Raw genomic sequence first — 19,587 nt, forward strand, 5'->3', positions numbered from 1 at the left:
TTGTGCCATTTCCTCCAAAGGTGCAAGACTTGCATGTCAGACAGCTCTGTGACTTGTCCAGATCTCTAACTGCTAGATATCAGACAGGTCTCAGGTATGCCATTTACATCTCTTTCAGATTTGTATCAGCCTTAAATACTGGTATCTCAGAGAATGTCATTATTCCACAGATGTCCAGTTCTGCACTGAAACTGTGAGTTTTCTCTCCAGGCTGAATGCTTCATAAGACTATATGTACACAGCTGGCATGAACCTCAAAGTAGTGGTTCTATTTCAGGTCAGATTCTGTTGTCAGACTCATAGGTGAACGGCCCAGTGTTTAGAATTTGAGATACTTGCAGGTATCTCAGCAGACTTTTTCCCTGGTTTTCTCTGTAGGGTTTTCTTACATCTGAACCCAAATCCTACAATTTTCTTAGTGATGTTTTAGACAACTTTCAGTGTAAAATAAAATACAATTATTTCCCCAGATTTCCATCCTATAAGTCAACTGAGAGTTAAGGAATATGGCCATATTTTGTCTGGAACTGGTATTTTTAGACTGCTGGTGATAATAAGCACCCTTTTGTGTCTTTTGTAAAAGTATTTTACAAGAAAATGCCTAGAATTACATTTGATAGACTACTATATCCAAGTGTTATAAAAAACTACTGGAATAGGTTAAGAACGATGAGATATAACAAGAATAATAAGAACTACTGAAGATAAGCAGAAATTTTCCTTTGTCAAAAAGGAATTTCATTTACCATTAAAGAAAGAGAGGTAAATAGCTAAACATCAAACAACAGACTCAATCACATGAATCACTTACAGCCACTAACTGCTGCACTTTTTGATCATTACGAAGTCAACACAGATTTTCCCTTAAACCACGACTGAAATACTTTACTCCTCACATAGGGTGTGGTTTAATGTTTTCAATGCAAACAACAGCAAAAATTGCACCCATCAAGGATATCCTCCCCTTTCCAGCACCTTCCCTCAGTCTTCTCCTTTCCAACCTCATTGATCAACCCACTTCTTTCTGAGCCCATCCCTCAATCCTCTGCTTTCCAACCCCAACCCTCAATCTCCCCCTTTGCAACCCTGTCCCTCAATCCTGGTGCACCTTGGGAGCTACAAACCAGATCCTGCCTGAAGAGGAGAAGGATCCAAGGTCTCCAGCACAAAGAAGTGCCTGAGGGGGATGCACTCCCCATCCTGGCTCCAACCCTGACAGCCTGGCTCTCCCCCACCCACAGCTCCCACTTACCCCACACTCCTCTCCCACACATCACACCATCTCACCTGGGACCATACAGTGAGTCCTGAGTGTTGGTGTAGGCTGATGCAGACAAAGACACTTGCACTGCTCCTTGCCTCAGCACACATTCTAATGATAAACACCAGGTTCCAGTTTCTAAGGCCTTGGGATAAGATGCTTCATTAAACTGTAGATTTTACTGGTTTTCTAAAGAGAAAAGAAAATCCTGACAAGTAGGTAATTTCTGCAGGCTGCATCTATATACAGATTTTGTGGCAAGTCTGATGTTGGTTGTGAAGACATTGAGATTCTTAGAGTGAAAACATGAGTGCAAAACATTTGTTGGCACCAAGGTGCTTGGTTCGTCACTCGGCTTAGCACAACCAAAACTCTTGCTATGGCTGGCAGTTCCAACCAGCAGTGAGTTTTTAATAGCAGTATCTCTTCCACCTGTAACTCATAGGCTATAGATTCATCATTTCCTTAAAATAACATCTTAATAAATTAGGTAACTACACAACTGTGTCAAGTGCAGCAAAAGCCACACATCTTGACAGTAGTCGCGTTACATGCTTCATCACCACTCTACCAGAGTCACATTCTTTACCTTTTTGCCAATTACTCCTCTTTCCTCTGTCATGTACTCACTATTTATCATCTGTAACAGTTCTAGGTCTTCAGCAAGAGGACTGTCTGCCACAGCGAATACCCATGTTTAGCTGTTATTGCCGTAATACACAGTCTAAATTTTGCTTCAGATATACGTGATAAATTTGACATTTCTGCCTAACAGCCTTGTGGGTTACATACCAATCCTGTGTGGCCCTGGATTTTTTCATCCCCACCAAAACCAAACTACTTTATTGTGAATTAAAGGCAATAGCATTGAAATCAGTTTTAAAATTTGTATGCCTGATTTAATTTCCATAGTTTCACTGCCTGTCATCAGATAGGGCAGCTGAAACTTGACATTTCAGCTTTTGATCAGGGACCTGTACCACAAACCACGGAAACCTCAATTTGACTCTGGAGAGAGACTAAAAATCATAGGCAGCTGTTTTCCCTGCTCTGATAGCCCAAACAAAGGGCTGTAGAGTTCACTGGGGAGCTTCACAAAAGCGTTTGACATGGCTTGTCATTCAAACCTCACACAGGCTGAGCCAGAGCAGCTTGTGGATTGCAGTGACAGGGTGGTTAAGGGGCAGCAGGTCTTCCTTGGGTAATTGCGTTTCCCGTCTTTAACTCAAGATGATATTAATAAGAACATGCAGGAATTTCAGAGGCCTTCTTTGCATCATAGTAGTCTTTTTCAAAAAGGCTGCTTGCAGGCTGATGTGTCTGTTTAAGGACTAGACTGGTTCCAAACACAGGAGCAGGGCTCTGAGGGACAAGGGGATCTGGCAGCAGCTGAAGTTCCTGTGGGAGCCCCAGTGCTGTGTTCTCATCCTGGATCTCCATGTGCATCTCCACCTCACTCTCCAGGGATCCTCCATTCTTCACACTGTCCTTCACTGTTTGCAATGTGCACAGACCCCTGCTCAGGCCTTCCATGCCTAATGCAATGAATGTTAAGTACACAGGAGTAAGTGTTTCTTTTGCACTGAGATCCAAAAGAGCTCTTTAATGATCTTGAGTGCATAATATTATGCGTATGGTGAGTAGTTAAGAAACATTAACTACAAATATCAATACAAAATTAATTTGGTCTGTTAAGTCCCTTGCATTTTGTGTGGAACACTTGAACTCTGTATATTCTCCTGAGAAGTGTTTTAGTAAGTTATGCTGTAACTCCCTCTGGTGATCAAGACTTGTATCAGACTCAGAAGTCAAGTTAACAGCAGATTTCTGAGCATAGTTTTGTGTCTACAGAATGAATCTAAGCTGATCTTTTAAAGTACTGATTTTCATCATTTCCTCAATAACTGTCTGCTAGGCACAGAATAATTAATTAGTAAAAATTAATTAAAATGGTAAAATAAAATAATTAAATGGTAACTAATGTAATGTGAGACCAGATGATAGATTCCATTGTATCAGGAGAAAAACATAAAGGTTTCTATGGAGGACAGCACGCAAGGAGGGCTGCAAGCCCTAATCCTTCGTTACTGCAGAATGCATGGGTGTGCCTCAAAACAAGATGCAGCACCTGGGCTAGGTGCATCATAGCAGTACCTAATGTCTCGCTGGAAGCCTCCACCCGTGGAATCCTCACAGGTCTCTGGCTTCAAGCCAAGGCTCCAAAACAGCATTTGGACAAACACTGTTGTTCTCCTTCCTTGGTGACTCCATTTGATACTATCGAACCTTCATTCGAGTTAACCTGTAGCTTGGTGGGTTCTCAATTTGCTGAGTAAACCCCAATATACAGGCTGCCATATTTTCAATTTGCAGTCTGGTGTCCCTTTTGCACACGGTCTTGCTTATGACACAGGTGCATTTTGGCTAAGTTTCTTGCAGATCAAGTGTTCTCACTATACTGAAGTCCACCTGCACCCATGTGAACACTTGGGTCCTACAGACAGCATAAGTAGAGCAGATGCTCAGTCAACAAACACAGACTTCAGGTGCACTGCAGTGCCACTACCATTACAGTCATGTACAGCCACTGTTTTGTTTGCACCAAAGCGTTGTTCACACAATAATACCGTTGGATTTGGTGGATAAAATCTGCTGCTACAGAAGTCAGTGGAAGCCCTGACAGCATCCTCAAGGGCAGTAACACTTCACACAGTAAGACTGTTCATGTCACTGAGTTTGTCTGTGTGTATAAACAGAACTGTGCCTGTTTGACTGTTCTTTGGGTTCTTCCTTGACTGACTGAATGAAAAATGCTTACACTGAACAAGCATACTACATGCTTACCCAAACATGAATAGTTTCAGAAAATTAACAGTCTTCTATTGCTACTAAGTAAAACAATAAATATTGTCCATTATATCTTTAACTGCACAATTTCTTTCTTATATGGCATTATTTTAAAAATTGCATGACACCCAACTCTTGTCTGCTAAATGTTTCATTTATACAAACTTTAAAATCAGTGACTTGATTGCAGAGTTCATGAAAACCCCTGTTGTTTCTCCATTTTCTGACTTGTATCCTGTAATAGAGTAATTGGATTATTAGAATGTAGTGGCTTACAGGAGAGGCACAACTTTGACATGCAGCAAGAACAAACTCTACAGCTTCTGTTATGAGAAGCTGGAAGCAGAAAATTGCAGACGTCAGCATGGTTGGCTTCTTTCATTATGCAAATGGCAAAACTTTTTTTCACTTCCATGCCAAGGTAAAAAGATATTTATTTGTCTGAGGTCAGATATCCTCGGTCAACTGTGAAATACTCAGAACTGGAAGAAAGTTAGTCATATGTCAATAACATGTTGGACTTTCAATTTTAGTACTACACTCTAAACTGTGAAATTCACTGCATTATATTCAGCTTGGTGATGTATGCACATGGGTAGTTTAGTCTCAGAATATAATTTTCCTCTTACAGTGGTATGAAAAAAATAAATCAGTTTTTAGTGCCAACATGTACAGGAAACTCTTAATTCGAATCCATGGATTATGGTAAAATGATTTTTTTTTAATCTTAGAGTCATAGCATATCTCAAGTTGGAAGAGACCTATAAGAATCGTAGAGTCCAACTACCTGAAACTAAACCATATGACTAAGAGCATTGTCCAGAGTCTCCTTGAACTCTGACAGGCTTGGTGCTGTGACCACTTCCATGGGGAGCTGGTTCTAGTGACCAGCCACCCTCTCTCTGAAGAAGCTTCTCCTGATGTTCAATCTGAACTTCCTCTAGTACAGCTTCATCCCGTCTCCTGATGTTCTGTCACTGGTCACCAGAGGGAAGATCAGAACTTCCCCCTTCACGGCCCGCCTTGAGGAAGCTGTAGACTGTGATGAGGTCACTCCTCAGCCTTCTCTTCTCCAGGTTGAATAAACCAAATTATCTCAACCATTCCTAGTAAGACTTCTTAATTCCTTTTCCTTTAATCCATGTACAATTTCCCACTTACCTTTTACATTCTGTGATTTATGTCTTAGTTGAAGCCACATCTACCAAACTATGCAATGCATTCCACCCCATGGTACATTCAAACCTTCAGCAAACACAGGTATTGAGGGGAGCTGTCCCAGGAAAGGACAATATTGCCCTATTCTTGCCAGAAACCATCAGCAGACTTATGGAACATAGAAGTTAATAATCTTGTAGCCATTTAATTCAGTAAAGCAGATGCTCATTTATCAGATGTTAATTGACTAGTGACCTGAATCAGTACCTGGACTTAATTGCATGCTATGTTGTTCAAATGTGGCTGGTTATTCCTTCATTTTTTATACTGAGTATCTACATTTTCCCTTCGATATCCATCACGGGATGGTAACAGGTTTTATTTCTAAAGTGCAAGGGAAAAAAACTCAATATGTCCAGAGCTGTTGTCACATTTTGTGGTTTATTCAGAGCCAAGAATTTCTTCAAAAGTGGGAATTGTTGTCTCAGCATCTGTGCTTGAAACATGGTAAAAGTGCTCAGGCTGGAAAGTAGGAATGAGTCAGTGGATAGAGCACAGGATGACTCAAGTGGCTCTGACAAGTCCTTTAACCTCTGATTATCCTCTCAGGCTGCCTTTCCCTGCTGTGACACCACTGACCTCAGTGGATGTGCCCTGGACCTGCAATCAAAGCAGCAGGACAAGAAGTCCCAGAGTTCCTCAGCAATGACCAGCACCATGGTGTACAACCCTGAGAGTGTTCATCATTATCCTCCAATAAAATTTCTCTCTACAAACACAAATGCACTGTTCTTTTTAAATAATGTATCCAGCAACTTCTCATGATTCCTGAATTCCCACATATCCTACATCCTACTGCTCAGTCATTAGAGCGTGGCTTACGGAAATGCCACAGCATGAAGGCTAACTTCCCTGTGAAAAACAGAGTGACAGTCTATTAAAATGTGTAATTTTGGTTTTACTCACTAGGTCAATTCTGCTTGTTTTGGTGCATTTCAGAAACAGGTAATCGCTTTATTGCCCAGAGAGGTGGTGCGTGCCCCATCCCTGGAAACATTTCAGGCCAGGCTGTATGGGGCTCTGAGCAACCTGATCCAGTTGCAAATGTCCCTGCTTATTGCATGGGAGTTGGACTAGATGATCTTTGAAGGTCCTTCCCAACCCAAACTGTTCAACTACTCTTTTGTTCTATGATTCTAATTCATGTTCACAGTGGTCTGCTGGACAGAAATCTGTGATATGTCATGGACTTGGAAATTAGGAAACCAATGGTATCTGCTGGTCTCAGTGGTTTGTCCACACCTGATTGTAATTTATCTACTAGGCAAGGTCCTTCCTCCAGGAAACAAACCTGCGGGCACAGAAGACCTGAAAGACCTGGGAGGGAAGACAAAGCAGCAGCTCCCTTGCTGTCCTGCTCCCATGGTGCAGGAACTGCCTGCCCAGGTCTCATCAGGGATGAGGGCTGGGAGCACACCTGCACTGTTTGGCAAAGGCACTCCCTGAGGTCATGGCCTGCCCACAGGTGACCGACCTTCTTCTACTGGGAATTTGATTAAACAATGAAATATTTATAAAATTTTCATGTTTAAGGTACTATGTTGCTCTTGTAGATGCTTCTGACGAGTATGTATCCCACAGCATCGAAGCAGGGGTCTTCTTCAAACATAATACTTCTAACTACCCTGAAAAATGTTTGAAGTTATTTTCCAGACAGCATAGGTATCTTGAACTGTGAATCCATGACATCACTACACAGAGCTCTTGCTCAGTCACATGAATATATAATTGTACATGGGAAAATACCCCCTCACTTTGTAATTCTGTAATTACAAGAATTATTAAAGAGCTAAGTGAAATTAATTGAGTTTTAATGGAAAATGAAATTCAGGAGTCAGTTTGCTACACTTCTGAGAAAACACATCCAGAAGAAAATATTGAAATAAGATAAATCTGATCCTTTCGGCTAGTTTGTGGCTGTAAAAACCCTTTTGAACAAATTATGAAACCCAAAGTAATCAGCTAACAATTTCAAATGTCACAAAATCAGGTGATAGAGTAGTGTGGGGAGGAGAAATGATTTTTGTCAGAGTTAGGGTTGGATCAAGTAGCAGTTTGTGGTTGTGGCAGCACACCAAATGGTTAGAGCATCCCTGAAAAATGTGCGCTGTAGTTCAGAGCAGAACTTCATTGCAAAGCTCACTTCCCATGCAACTCTGGGAAAACAGCAGTTTTGAATTATGTTTGTCAAAAAAAGCTGAGTGATCAAGGAGCCAAAGTCCAGATTTTATATAGAACCAGACAGGGCACATATTTAGCTCTCAGAACAGACTTCTGACACGTAGGTCTTAAAACCTCCATCACACATTTTAAAATTTTTTAGGTTCTTAATTCCTTTGACAATTTATTACTAATGTATTGAGTGTTCTTTTATATTACTGTAGTTAATCTAAAATCATAAAGGTTAGTTTAAACAAAGATGTATTTCACGGAATGACAGAATGGCTGAGGTTGGAAGTATCTGTGGAAATTGAATAGTCCAGTCCCCTGCTCAAAGCAGCACCAACCAGAGCTGGTTGTCCAGGTCTATTTCCACTCAGGTTTTGAATATTTCCAAGGATGGAGACTCCACAACCTCTCTGGGCAATCTGCTCCAGTGCCGAATTACACTTACAGTGAAAAGAGCATTAATTGTTTTTAAATGAAATTTCTAGTATGTTACTTCATTGCCTCTTGTCTTTTACAGAATCTGGCTCTTTACTTACATCTCTAACCAGATATACCTGGAAATACTTTATTTATTTCTCTTGGAATCACAAGGAGCAAAAAAAAGCATGTTATGGGACATTTTTTTGTGAAACATTACCTTTTACCATTTGTTGGGGTTTTTTTTTCCAATTCAGAAGATACTATAACGACTAAGGACTGCTTAATATTTCATTTATATTCCATTCTTTGTTCATCTAACTTTTGGAAATCCAAGTCACTGCCTTTTGCATGGTTGTATTTAGACAGACACACAGAGATTCTGATCAGTCTTCAATGATTTTTTAGAATGTACATCTATCCTGTGTTATTAAGCCACACACTGATAAGACCGATCTGCACATATGTGGACTTATGAGATAGAAAATTAACATAAATCATGTTTACATTTGTCTCACTCGACAGAAAAAAAAAAAAAGGAGACCACCTCTGATTCTCCAGAGGAATGTATAACTAGGAACATTTCACTCTTTATGTCAGCTTGTCCGTGGCTGATAAGCCTGTGTTTTTGGACCTACACAGAACCACCAAGAACAACCTAAGAGTTCAAAAGACAAGAAGTGAAGCTAGTTTCAGTACCTTAGGTTTGGAACTGCATTTTACCAGGGTGTGAGAGGAATATATGGGGAAATTATGAATACAGCAGAAGAGACACATTTTGCAAATATACCTAAAGCATTTCTTGGAACCCCATTAGTATGAGGAGTGAGAAGCTTGCAATTTCATTGTCAGGCAGGGAAAACATACTGCCCCCATTCTCTTGAGCAAAGTAGTCAAATGATGCTGCTATGTTTTACATCCTCAAATTCCATTATAGCTTTTCCCTTTCAGTCTCTGTTGGCAAAATAAGATGTTGCAAGCTGATGTATAAACAATACTCCTTGCATGGATTAAGTTGTTCATTTTTCATTTGTAAGATTTATCCATATTCTGAATCCTTTATAAAATTAAACCTCATTTTGGAATTGCTCAAATCACAGCTGGCATATACATATATAGCAAAATATCCCTTTAAGGCCTGTTAAAGTATCTTATGAATTCAAAAATCTGTTTCAAATTCTGACCAAAAAAAAAAAAAAAAAAAAACACCACTCAAACGATTTCTACTTTTTCAAGCAATTCTAAACCCAGCATATTAATGCTTAAGTAATGCTATTGTTGGTAATTAATTTACAATGATCAAATTTTAACAATATATTCAAAAACATAACAAGCATAACACCTGCAGATGTTCCGGTGATTTACAAAAACAAAAAGTGGAAAGATTCAATGACTGATGTGGTATGACGAAATAACCAACCAGAAGTCCAACAAAATGATTAAAAATATTATTTTCCTTGCTTGTCCTGGTACTTTTAATTTTATTTGCTTACTGTGCTTTTCTCACGGTCTCTTAAACTCAGTGCAAGGTATCGTAACTCAGACTCACAAGTGCATGTGTCTTTCACATGTGGTACTGATAATGAGGTGATTAATGCATGTGCTCACAATTAGAGTGCTAAATTTCCACTACCATAATAACGTCTATAAGCCCCATGAAATAAGCAGAAAGAAATAGATAAAAAAGAGAGAAATTGTGTGTAGCACTAAACCTCTCTCTCTTTATTTTTTTCCCCAGTGAAACTCTTTAACAGCAAGAGGTCTGCACTCAAGTTGCCACCAAAAGAATGGTCATAAGAGGTCAAACCCCAAGTCTTAAACCAGCCTCAAGCAGCCTGGAAACATCTAAGACACAATCCTGCACTAGTTCCGTACCTTTTCCTTTAATAGATTCTCAGCGCAAGAGTTTAGCCCAACTGCTGCCAATTGCAGAAAGAAGCAGCAGCCAGCAAACTCTTTTAGGAAACAGGCATTAAAAAGGGCTGCTTTCCCTTTTTGACCACAGGCCTAACCTTTCTCAACAATAACTGATGCTCACTTGAATTCAGGTTTGAGAAAAGCATCTGTGAGGGCCTGATGAGTTGGCCCACACCAGAGAATATCCTGAAGACCTTCTTTGGTGCCGCTCCTAAAATCTTCTGAGTCTAGATTTGCAAACACATAATAACCTATCTCAATTTTTTTCCCATTTCTAAAACTACCCTAAGCCCAACCTATCAAGTAACCTGTTCACTCCAGAAGGGAACATGATGGCTTGTTAAGAGCCATGAAAGGGATATGGCTCCCATGCCCACACCATCCCACCATCACCAAGATACCTTTCAGCCCTTTATTGCCTCTCCCCACAGTCCTCCCTTTCAAAAGAGAAATTGCCTACCTATAGTGAGCCATTTCAGTCCATGTCTGGCCATTGCTCAGTGATCTTAACTAGAAACAGCCCTGAATTAGGGTTGCCTCCACTTTTCAGTGCACTTTAATAACACAGACTGTAATACTAGCCTTAGAATTTACCTGCCATGCCTACTCAATTGGAAGAGAGGGCAATAAGGAAACAGCTTTTTGGTAGGAAATGTAAGTGGACCCCGCTCTCCTCTTCCCTTCATGCCTTCCCTCTACCTAAGGTGGCTGCCAGTCCTTAAGAACATCTTAGCACAGCCACCTCCTCCAACAAGGCATCAACACTTCATAATCCCAAGTACGCTGTGATCAAATCACATCGCTTTTCCAACCGTAATCTGACTCCACCTTCTAAAAGTAAAATAAATTATCCAGGTTCATGCTTTCTCACTTCCCAAAAATCTAACCCTAAAATAAACCAGCTGTAGTTGCTGACGTCAGCAGTCAACAGTCAGGGGAAGCAGCTGCACAGCCCGTTAGCCTCCTCTCCTCACTGCAGTTACTTCATCTCCCCTTGAGGACCAGAACAATTATCTCATTCAAGTAGCACTTGTGGATGGAGTTTAACCCTGGAGCACCAAGAGTGTACAGACAGCAGGAGGGTTGAAATCAGTTGGTACCATCCCTGGCCTCATCACAATTCACCTTTTGAAACCCACTATGACCACAGACAATGGGGGAATTAACCACCCTTTGAAGAGCCTGGTATAAGCGAAAGGTAAGCATGGCCATGGTATATGGGAATGGGAGAGGAAGCCCTCAGCGTGCCAGCCAGTGCAGCCCACGGATAGGGGCAAAAATGGAATAAAACCACACCCAACACAGCTACCAACAGCTGTGTTTCATGGACACTAGAAGCACAATTCTGGTCTCTCAACCGGAGCTGTCACCGAGCCCCACTACTGCACGGTCAGCAAGTGATGCCCTGCAGTTCCCAAGAACACCACAGAAAAGCCTGTGAAGATGATCAAGAAGATTCTAAAAAAGATGCAGATGTACCACCTGCTGTACTGGCAATAGCAAGACACTGCTCGGGACCTACCTGTGCTTTAGCCTCTGTCAGTCTCTTTCCATCACTTTCTTCCAGGCCCTGGGAGAGCAGAAGGAGCTCCTGGATGAACAGCCAAACTCACAATGTGGTCCTGGGATGATCCAACTTCTGGATGGGAGCTTGCAGGGTGCCACAGGAGGCACTTGGGGACATTTGCAGATGTGGGGTGAGGTGTGGGCGGCGTAGCAGGCTGCAAGTGGATGTGAAAGAGTAGAGCGTTCACAGCACATCGGCTACAAGTTCTTGTATTTTAAATGTTAAGAGTCCTTCCAAATCAATCACGAAAACTCAAAATCCTTTTATTTCTATTAATTAACTAAATAGGAGAAAAAAAGAGATTATGTCCCTTTTACAGGAAGTAAGATTTGAAGAAAACCTCCAAGTACAACATGTCTTGCAAAAATAAAGAAAAAAAAAAATATTTGGCCCCGTGGCAACACCAGTTACAGTTCTAGTACACTAGCAGACAGTAAAGCCTAACATCAGTAACAAATACATCCTGCGGTGAGTAACTGGGTGAGCGACAGTCATTTCACCTCAGTTTACACACCCACTGAATTACTACATGACAGCTAAATTGGAAACTTGTCTCCCTGGGGCTTTCCCCTCCCTTGTCCTCAGAGTAGTTAAGCTTCTCCTCAAGATATGAGTGGATATGCCTGTCTTCCCCAACTCATTATCTATACAATGAAATCGGACAGTTGATTTTACTGGTCCAGGTGAATGCCTTGAGTTGCAGAGGATGGATTTTTGCAAGCATTTAAGACTGAACTGGCTCCTCTTTAAAAGGTGCTGGACCTTCAGAAAATGTGAAACAAGAGTGCAAGATCAGTGTCTATTTCTCATTTATCCAACCTGTACTTCTTTCTGCAATTTCTATCCTTCTTGCTGAACAAAAAGAAAAACCAACCAACCAAAACTAAATACACACACAAAACACCACCAAAAAACCCCACAAACCCACCAAACCAGACAAAAAAACCTACAACAAAAAACCATGAACAAACCAAACAAACACAACAACATAACACCATAAGCCCTATAAAACCAGAGTGAAAAATTATACATATCTGTTTTTTCAGACACAGGCATGCCTGTGGATTTTTCTATCGAAGATTAAATTATGTATGGTTTTCTCAGGTATGAGCAGAATCAATCCTTAAGTGTGTATTGCTGTTAGGTTCAGCATGATATGCAGAAAGCTTTATACTGGAGAGACATTTGTGGACATGCAGGTACCAATCTGGCAAAGATATATGCATACAAACAGTGTCATGAAATTCAAGGAGGCAAATTGCATTAGAAGAGCTTTTCCTTACACCAAGTGCTCAGTTTATTGGGACCAAACTGCTAACTTCTGTCCTGTCTTCTGAAAATGCCATTAAAATGCTCTCAAATCAACTATCCTCCAGTTTCGTGTGGGTGTTTGGGGAAAACAGGAAAGAAAAAGCATGCAACTGCTTAACATAATTATTGCCAGGGACTAACAGAGAAAATTGTTTCACATGTCATTAACTAAGCACATAAACTGTGTAACCTCATCTAGGTATTCCTGCTCCAGCAGGGAGATTGGACTAGATGATCTTTCGAGGTCCCTTCCAACCCCTGACACTCTGTGATTCTGTAATTCTGTGAAACAGTGTGTGAGGATTAAAACACACACATCACATCACTCCACTGTTTTAACTGTTTCTGAAATTTCCACACAGAGACTGGGAGAGGTTTAGGGACACCATCTAGCATTGGCATTTGCATAACGCACAGTGTGACTCAACCCAGTAAACCATTGTGGGACAAGAAGAGAAGAGGCAGCAAAAGTTACTAACTCTTTTAACTTCATCGTTCATCAGTACAAAGTGTAAAGTGAACAACCTGGATCACAATAAATGGCACATACTGGAGCCCATCTTTCCAGGAAATGAGAGACAATGCTGTGACAATTTTAGTGCTCATCTTCTAGCAAATCAGACAGAAGCCTGGCTTGGACAGCTTTGTTTTGTTAAGCTTTGTGCTTACTTTCCAGACTGGTCTTGATGAAGTCTTTGGTTTAAGGATTAGAGTTTTCCCTCCTCTTTAGTTACATTACTTAGAAAAAAAAGAAGCAAGGAGGTTTGTTTTCATGATTTCTGAAGACCAAGCATTAGAACAGCACCTGAATGTATGCAGACTTCATAGCTGAGTCTCACATGACCTGCGTATTTCATATGTACACAAAGCAACCACTATTACAGCAAGAGATGTCTTTTTCCCAGCTCACAGCAGATAACAAGTCTGGCAATATCACTGCTGTTCGCTACAGAGACCTCGGAGGGTGCAACCTCAGAGACGCAGCCCTGTACCATCATTACTTTACTAGCAGAGAGGTCTGAGGTTCTAAATTACTCTTTTAGAAAGGGAAATGAGCCAAAACAGAGAGCCCCTGCTCCTGTGGGACTTCTGGGTAAATGCTCTTGAGGTAAATCATACCAGTATCTCTCCACAGACTGGAAATATGCTGTGATTTCCTAGACATCTCTGTCCCAAGCAGTCTTGAACAAGGACACAGAAAGGCTCAAAGCCACACCATAATTCACACCCTCCATAGTTTTATTTCCTTTGTCGATATATGTATATTAAACTATCTCCCTCAATCTATCCTGTAAGGCAAGATGCTCATGACCAGGGAATTAAAAAAACCCCAAAGGTCAAAATGAAAAAGGAACTGGAATTATGCATTATTACATAATTCCCCAAGAGTTTTGGAACTCTTTCTGGGCACTCTAACACTATCCGTAGTCTAAAGACAAGCTGTCAAGAAGATAAAGGCCTGGAACAAGCCTTCACTAGCAAGCATCTCAGACAGAGTTCAGCTCTGTCACTACAGAAATCTATACAAGGTATTCAAACACATATACATGTGGCAACAGAGATTGTACCGTGCACATAGCAAAAGGTGATACCAAGCCAAACAGGACAGCCAATGACAAATGCATGAACAAGAATTCTTTGCAGAAAAGATAAATAATTAAATAATAAGTGAGCATTATTTCAGGCTCTCTCATTCCCTAGCTATATACAATTAACTCTACCATAATTTCATGAATACTTTAGCACATAACTTTATTTTTTTTCTAATTTAAACATACAGAATTTAGGACTCAAATATAAGAGGAAAAAACTCATCTTATTATGAACTTAATTCAAATCTGACTTGTTAAGGTTATCTTGGCCTATTCTCAAAATGTGCCAAAAAATAGACATTTAATGTTTGCCACTTTTATTCCTAAATATAAAAGTGAACATTTATTTTCTAATGTTTATCTTGATGTATTTCAAGCAGGCTGCAGTGAGTTTCAGCCCTTACAAGGACAGATTTTCATCTAGAATCAAAGTTGCTATCTTTCTTTCATTTTCAAACCCACCATATTTTAAAAAGTTAGGTGTGATTGTAGACACCTATGTGTTATTCAAGGGCAAATGGGTGAGTTTTTACACAGTTCTCAGATGGAATGCAACCATCCTTATACTGCTGAAAAACGAAAAGATAATAATTATGATCAATTGTGTATGCATGCAGAATTTCTTGGTTTTTAACTTGGTACCAAAATATTATGAGATTCATTGGAAAAAAAAAAAAAAAAGGGTCAAGTTTAAATTTAGCAAGGAGTAAAACCAGCATAATACTATAGACGTGTACTTTTGGAGATGTGGTCAGTCCCACCCACATTAAACTTCAGTGGGGATTGGACTTCTCCTTTCATCATGATTTAACTTTTTTTTTTCCAAATGTGTAAGCATATAAATTGTACACTTACATTTTGCCTGAAAGCGTTCTCACCTCTACTGGATTGTAAAAACACTGATACATTTTTTTAATTTAAATATCAATTTACTCTTATTGTAACTAATAACTTTCTCAAAGACAAAGCTGAATAGGTTAATAATTTGAAATATGGAGATGTCATGGCCTCGTTAATGGTATGCAAGATAGGTTCTGCCAAAGTTTATGTCTGTTTCTCTTTCCATCCTGGTATGTCTGAGACAGAACACTGTCTTTCAGCAGTGATTGAATGTCAGCATTTCCAACATTGTTGTTGGAAAACAAACTAGCAATTACCCACTACATGTGAAAATACCTTCTCTGGGTATGGTACTCTTTTCTACTACACTTTAGGGAAATGTATGTAAACATGCCATTTCTTTTAATGGCGTGGTGAGCTATAAGAGACAGGGCCATGCACTCCAGATGCATAGGTGGGAGACTTGTGATTCCTGAAACCCAGAACAAACTGCAGAACTGGGCTGTTCTCCTGCTGTATTCAACCAAAAAACAGCCAAAAATCCACACTCAAGAACAACACCTTCAGTTTAGCTTGAAATATCTGAGTGATTGAATACTTTGTTCGTAAGCAGGTTGATTACACGAATGTATCTCAAACAGCACACTCTGACCTATCTCTAATTCCTTTTGTTATAACATACCTCCCTAACTTTATTTTCTCCTACTTATCTTGCTAAAAAGTACAGTTACAAAACTACAAATTCACTTTCTTGTATGGTAAAAACTAGAGCCTTTAGCTGTACTATGAATGCTACTTTAATAAACCAGTTTGTAACAAATATGCTTATGTTCCTCCCACTTCTACTGTTTCAATAATTCTATTTATGGCTACTTGCTTAAACTTTTAAGTGCAATGAAGAAGCTGGACACATTTGTCAGCATGTAAAATGCTTTGATCCTTGTTTTTCTGCAGCAGACTGGGAAATCCCCATGAATAATAGGAAAGGAAATCTAGGGGTTTCCCTGAATATCAACAGGCTCCCTGAGCCTCATCTAAAGTACTGTGCAACAGGAACACTAACAACAAAGCTGGGAATAATATATACATGTAAGAGTGGTTTGGTCGATATGCCTAGGCTAAGCTTGTGCAGGAAATTAGTAATAACTAACACATAGCTCTTCAAGTGAGGTGATTTATCTCTTCTTGTTCTCTACCACATCCAAGGAACAAGAAACCACAAGCAATACTTAAGTGGCTTTCAGCTCTGCACGAAGCAAACAAGTGGCTGGAACAGACCTGGACGAAACGTTCAAATAAGTTGTCACTTCATTAGAAAAAGAAGTAGCACAGGGAGAAAAAACATTCACAAATCATAAGAAAATTTATCAAAATATATCTTTCAAAAAGCATAGGAGAGTTTTTTTAAAACTTCACAACAATTTGCTTTTTAGCATGTGTTCCATTTGGAAAAGGTTCACATTTGTTCCCCTTTTACAAAAGAGAACACTGGTACCCCTAGTTTTGAAAATACTTTTTTTTTTTTTAATGTGAGCTAGAAAAATAAAAATAGAAGTGTAAATAATCTACAAAAACAGGTAGTTCTTGGTCTGCTTTGCAGAAAATAATTCTGTTTCCGTCAGACTTTGGTTAATTACTATTGCTTGTTCAGTCAGCAGTTCCTCCCCTTCAGTCAGCATGACAAAAGTGAATTAATCACCCGTCCCTAACCTGGAATAACCTCTGAAACTTTCCCCCCCCCCCCCCCCCCCACACCTAAATGCAGTGATCCATGTCCTGAAGAGGTGATAACTGATTTTGCTGCATCTCCCTGACTTCAGGCACCATGAATTCTGGATGTCCTTCAGATTCCCACTGAAATCCTGCAGAGGAGTGACAGAGCCTCCACCACGCCATGTGAGTCTGCATTTCAAGCAAACATTGTCTTTTCCCTGACTGAGCAGGTTAAATGTCCATAGGTAAAGGGATGGGATATTGTTGCCTCATACTATTGTGAGGCAGACAGTATCCGATAAAAGCAATAAAAAGACATATATGTTACAGACAAGATGGCATGAAAACAAGAACAGATGAGAACGCCGAGTGTGGCATTGTATAAAAGACTGTTTGTTATATGGCTATCTGAGGACTTGTGCCAGTAAATACTGCCAAAAGCAAAACCAATGTAATGGGTGAAAAAGAGTTCAGTCTGTTCTGCGTAGCTTCACCGACACCAAACACAGGTCAAAGACAGATGACACAACATCTCAGTCATGAACAGTGTGCAATACCTGTTTTTTCTAGTGCCTCCACCATTTTAATGGAAATGCCCCCTCAAAACAGTGCTATGGAAAATAAAGAGTACACAACTGGCCAGTAATAACTGTATCTCAGTCCTGATGCAATTATCATTTTACTATCCTATATTGAACAGGTTTGGAATAAAACAGAAAGTAATTTTTGGAAGCAGCATATGCATTCTTAAGCTGTCTGAAGGCCACACTCATCATGCCCCTTTCCCTCTCTGTCCTTGAATATGCCCTTTTGTGCAATGGCAAGTATTTGAGTGTGTTTTGAGAATCCTGCTGAATCAGGATCCCCAGCAAGTGGACATGCCCCATTTCTGCTTCAGGACACTAGGAAAAAAGATAAATCATACAGTTTTAGATCAACATAAGAGAAGACAACAACAGGTATTAATCTAACACACTGCAGGCAGTTTTCTAGTGTTTTGTACTCTTATTTGTCACCTTAAGATTTCTTTAATAAGTTATTTCTTTTACTTTCTTCTCACTTAAGTGTCTCTGTGTCTGAACCTAGCTTCGTGGAATCAACTATATTTTCCAAGTTTCTAGACATTGTGTGTCTAACACCTAAGTTAATGATAAGATTTTAAAGCTGCTAAATTTTTTTCAGTCATCTGTTGCACCAATTAACATAGCATTAGTAGAAATACCATTTTATTATGAATTTTAGAAGTTCATGCAATTAAAGGATATATACACTGTATTTTGAAGCCAAGTGACTGATCTAATTGGCATCATCTCTATACACCTCAAATCCTTCTCATAAATACCTTTCATGTTTGTTATCCTCAAGTATTATCTTCCTCAAAAATCTACTGCCATTTAACACGCAGCCCACCATTGTTCACTTTCATAGACACTGGACTGTATATTCATTTTCTGCGACCTGTATGTTCTCTCACATAATATTCTACCTCCTTCTTTACGAGGAAATTGATCCATAATTTCAAGGCATGCACATCCATATGTACAGAAATAGGCCTGCCTTCACATCGTTGTTTGTCGATGTGGAAGAATTCAGGTCTCCGGATATTATCTTACACTATGCAATGGGAATTTACAAGCTAACCGCAACAGGCTCTGATTCATCTTTCTATTGCTGAATTTCACATTCCTCTCTCAACACCTGAAAACAACATTCTTAATCATAAACCAAACTGATTTTCACTCAGACACCACATGTAAAAGTGGGAACTTAACTGTTTTCTTTTCTTCACAATAACCATGTTTGCTTGGTTTCTTATCTCATGCTCAGTTTGCATTTTGCTGAATTTCCTTGAGTCCTTTCTGTGCTCTTACAGAGTGTACATGGTGCTGACTCTGCTCATCTTTTTGGACAATGAACATCTCACGCAGCACTGTCGAGGGTTTAGATTGCGGGGTGACAATAAAACCCTGGCAGTTGTATTGTTAACCCCCTCTCCCCACCCGGTCCCCCCTTTTGCCGCTCCCTCTCCCCCCTTCCCGCTAAGGACGGGCAATTGGGAGGGAAAGAAGGACAGAGAGAAGAGAGTTGGAAAAATTAACAATATTTTACTAATGCTACTAATAAGAATAGAGAAAATAATACAAAATATACAAAACCAATCTTGAAAATCTCAGCAACTGCAGAGCCGGCACCCGAAGTCCTGGATTGAACTCTGCAGCCACCTGGAGCTGGATTCAGTCTCTCACTAGGCCTCAGTTCGCAGGGACGACTAGCAAGGTCCTCTCCTGATGTCGGCCATAAGCAGAAGGGAAAAGGGCAAAAGGGACGAGATCCTTGTGATCTCCCACTTTTATGTGAAGTATTCACATGAATGGAATGTTATACATGGTTGCTCAGTTTCTTGGTCACCAGTTTCTCATTGCCCCTCTCACGAGATGTCCATCCATGCTTATCAATAAGTTTGCATTCCGTTGCTAGGTTCACCAAAAAATGTGTCTGGTTCTCCAGGAAAATGCAGCTAATATGAAGGCTTTAGCTGACAGGCAAATTCACTGAAAGAGAAACTTGTTTTTAACAAAACCAGGACAAGCACTTAACTGCACTCCCATATCTTGCTCTGTGCAATGTATGAATGAACATGTTGGAGATGGCATTTTACAGAGGAAGACTGGTGCTGTAGGAAGGCTGAAGAAGAGCCCAGAGAAATGGTTTGTATGGTGGAAGGGAGAGATATC

The sequence above is a fragment of the Nesoenas mayeri genome, assembly GCF_963082525.1.
Source record: "Nesoenas mayeri genome assembly, chromosome: Z".
Taxonomy (NCBI): domain Eukaryota; kingdom Metazoa; phylum Chordata; class Aves; order Columbiformes; family Columbidae; genus Nesoenas; species Nesoenas mayeri.